The sequence below is a fragment of the Eucalyptus grandis genome, chromosome 4 (genome assembly GCF_016545825.1).
Source record: "Eucalyptus grandis isolate ANBG69807.140 chromosome 4, ASM1654582v1, whole genome shotgun sequence".
NCBI lineage: Eukaryota > Viridiplantae > Streptophyta > Magnoliopsida > Myrtales > Myrtaceae > Eucalyptus > Eucalyptus grandis.
The window spans coordinates 5985694-5989973 of NC_052615.1; positions in this window are offsets into that span (position 1 = coordinate 5985694).

Here is a 4280-nt window from a genome sequence, read left to right on the forward strand (position 1 = left end):
AATTTGAAAAATAAATGAAGAAGAACACCTTTTCCATTGCAATAGCTTATTAGGGCTTGGTTAAAAGAAGCCAACACTAAAATAAAGCGACACCTCGAGTGTCATATTGGATGGAGGAGATCTTGGAGCTTAATTATTAATTCTGACCCATCTCGAATTGTTACAACCTTAAGTAGTCATGCCGAGTCTCTTTCTAGAGATTTGACTCACATGGAACAAATCCTATCATTGCAAATTGTGTAAGACCAGGATCTCCTCTAATAGATTTGTGGTTTGAGAATGGATTAATCCCTATCCTCGATTTGATAAGGGCGGGGTGATCATGAAGGTGAGAGGGTTTTGAAAGAGAGAAACAAACAAAACTATACATTGAATTTGGAGAAACCCACACTAACAATAATATTGATATTTTAGGTAAATGAGTTTGTGACATTTCAAGTGTTAAAATAAATGAGAAAAAAAAAAAGAATTACTATGTGATCTATCAATCATGTAAATTGATATTATCTCAACCATCGATTATGTGGGTCTTTACACGAGATTCGCATAATTGAAGCTCAAGATGAACATCAATTTGTGTATTTTCTTCATCTCTTCTAGAATTTTGGCAATGCATCGAGGCAGGTTGCGAGAACATCAATGCCCCCACAACTTTCAGCAACCGGAGAGAACCAAATTAAACAGAGAGAGAAAGCAAAAAGATGAGAAAAGTAAGCAAGAAGAATCAAATTAGATGCCCGTTTCACTCCACGGTTGTTTTAGTACTGATCTGAACTTTTTGCAGACCACACCCTCCTGTTCTTTATTTCTCGTCTCCTGCTGCTAAGAGAGAGAGAGAGAGAGGGCAAAGGCTGAAAGTCGAAGAAGTGGGACATGAGAAAAGGAAAAAGGCAATACGTCGCCCAACGCACACAAAGATAGAGAGAGAGAGAGAGGGGGAGAGAGGTGGGGGAGGCAGAGGCACGTGTCGTGGTCTGAGGGAGGAGTCAGGCGTGTAATCTATCAATGCGTTGTTGGGGCTGACTTCTCGATGACCAGCACGTGTCCCGGTCTTCCTTTCCCTCCACCCCTAAAATATCTAACATAAAAAAATGCCACCCTCCCTCTCCCTCCCTCTCTCTTCCTCTCTCTAAGTTGTACTTACTACAGGTAAAAACCCTCTCTCTCTCCTCCTCTGCTGCTCTTCCAACGATTCCGAGAGACCCATCATTTTCGTTTGACCCGCTTTCCTACTGTCCGACAGCACGAGCTTTGATTGTCATGATACCCGATCGATAGGGGAATTCGACTCCGCCCAGGTCCCCCGTTCCCATGTGGGGATGGTGTAACACGATGCAAGTCTCGCGTCCCTCTAAGAACATCCCCCCACGTTTGGTTTCAGCCTGAGATCTCTTTCGCATTACAATGACATCGTTCGATCTCGACCGCGTCCCAAGGTCGAATCTCGTATGGAAAATCTTTTCCGCCCTGTTGAAGGCATGCCCCGAAAAATTATGAGGAGTTACACGGCGGAAATATCAAGCGAGGAAAATTACGCACGATTACATCTTTGCCGGTGTTTGTGAAAACTAAGATTCGACAACAGGAGCTTTGCATACCACACCATCTATCCCGAAACATTTGTGGGGGTTAATATTGTTAAAATCTCAAACTAGTGCCCCACTATATATTTAATCCAAATTAATTTTGAACTCATAAAAAATCTTAAGCCAAGGTCTTCATGACACATTTACCCACAAACCAATTTTCGTGTCATGAATTCCTATATTAATATCCATATCACATTAATATTCGTTTTTCGAAAATCTTAAACCAATGCTTCCAACTTAAAGCTACCTTTCACTAGAATGGAGTAGAAGAATATTAAAGTGCCAAAGTTGTATACGATATTCATTTTAATGTCAAAAGTTTTCATTCGTTACTTAAGTATTAAATTGGAAAAAAATGATCATTTAAGTGCTTTCAACAAAAAATACCGTTTAAAATAATTAAGTGGCTTTTATAATTAAATTTTTTTTCTAAGGTGACTTATTTATATTAAGAACAAGTCCAGCCTGGACTTGCAATGACCAAATTATCAACCTAACCTTGCCAAGGAGGGATTTTCAAACATGACTGCCGGTTAAACTTGTCCAAAGATTTTTTTTTTTTTTTATAAATCGTCCAAAGAGGTTTCAGGTTAGCATGGATCGACGAAACAGGGCAAGGCAACGCTTCTCCCGATTTTTCACAGCAAAAATAGATCCAACCGTGACTCCAAGTACGTGAGCTACAATGATCGGTGTCGATGAAAAAGGCTTCGGGCAAAAGATCAACTCCCTCGAATAGATTGAATGTAAAAATAGAGGATAACGGAGAGTTTCTCGGCCATGGCAAGGAAATGGTCACGAATGATGACTGAAGACATCCGACCGTGAAGGAAGAAGTCCGAGAATCTCCCGGTGTGCTCTCAAGATTTGTTTTCGTCTCTCCTTTTTGTTTTTCTTCTAATCTTTGTCTCATGTTATGGATGAGAGGAGATTGTATGGAAGAAGATTTTGGGTCTTAGGGTTTCGAATTTGGATTTGTTTCAATTTTTTTTTTCATTCCCTTTCCGTTTTTCTTTTGATCTCTGCCCCAAGTCAAGGAGGAAAGGAGGCGGTATGGAAGAAGTTCTTAGATTTTAGGGTTTTCATTTTGGCTTTTAGGGTTTTGAATCGGGGATTTCTTTCAATTTGAGATTTAAGGATTATATTTTGGGTCAATGTTGTAAATGATGTCATTTAGGAGTCTATATGCTAATTGGACATGCCAGTGAGCCACATCAGTTGAAGAAATTAATAAAATATGGCAACGTCAGATGTCTAGTTACCCAAATCAGAATTGATATTTAAATAATCGTTTTTTTTTTAATTGGCACTTAAGTTATGCTAAAAAAACATTTTGATATTAAAGTGAATGATGTACATAATTTTTAACACTACTAGTGCCTTTCTCCCTTAGAATGGATACGTGTCATTATGCGTGGATTTTCTATCTTTGTTGTGTCATTCTCCACATCCACATGAATTACGTCTCATCGCTTATGTTGAAATTAATGCATTTTAAAGGAATATTGGAAGGGAATGTTAATGAAGGGTAGATTTGAGTTACTGGTACCGATTATGAGATAGTTATGAGACGAAAATTAGTTTTTGAGGGCACCGATTTAAGTTTTTTTGTGAGATGAAAATTAGTGTGTGATAAATATATTTGAGGATACTGATTTGGGATTTTTAATGATATTAACTCAAAATTTACGATCACGATCAGACTTATAGTGCTGCATAGCACTTGTAACGATCCAATTCCTTTATAAATCAAGTCAAAGTGGTGTCAATTTTATATGCCAGATGATCCACAAGTCATATTGTAAAGCCTTAAAACAACTAAATTCATTGCAATTTTACTAAACTGTCATTTCTAATATATTCAAACAAGCAAAAGGATCAACCTCACAGTTGAGTAAGTTGATGGTCGACTCATAAGAAAACTATCACTTCAGCTAAAAGATGAGATAAAAATCCAAATGCACCCAAAATTTTGATCTATCGTGTAATGTCATCACTGCATTTATTTGGTTCAATGTGCAATTTCGTCTATAATTTTTAATTTGTTTAATGTAGTTCCCAAACTATTGATAAATATTATAGACTATATAAAAATGCTAAAAAGTTCAAAAAATATACTGAATATATATCAAAGTTCAAAAATTATATTGAACAAATTAAAATTCAACATTATTCGTCAAGCAAAAGTTTAGAAATCATTAATCATTTTCTCCTAAATGATCAACCATGAAATGAAATAGACATGTGTCTAGATCAGCCTCGTAGATGAATGAACGAATCATTGGCTGCGTAGCAAAACCATCACCTCAAAGAATTCTACCAATTAAATTATTCTTGTTTAACACTATCCTTTTTCAGCTATTGTCCGTAAAGCTCTTGATGGGTGTTTGATGTGTCTTTACTTTTAAATTTATTTCTTTTTCTTGTAAGTAGAAGTGAGATTTTTATGTAATTTTAAATATCCCAAATTTGTCAGAAATTTACAAATATGAGCGATCTAAAACGAACTTCACTATTGTTATTGTTTTGGAGGGGGTTACTATAACAAAAATTAGTTATTAAGGCATATGAAAATGTCTCTATTAATCAATTATTTGCCCCTAAATGCTATGGAGGAAGGTAAAATAATCGTCTCGGATACTGTCATTTCTAAATGTATTTAGAGATTACTATTATTTCAATAGACTATTA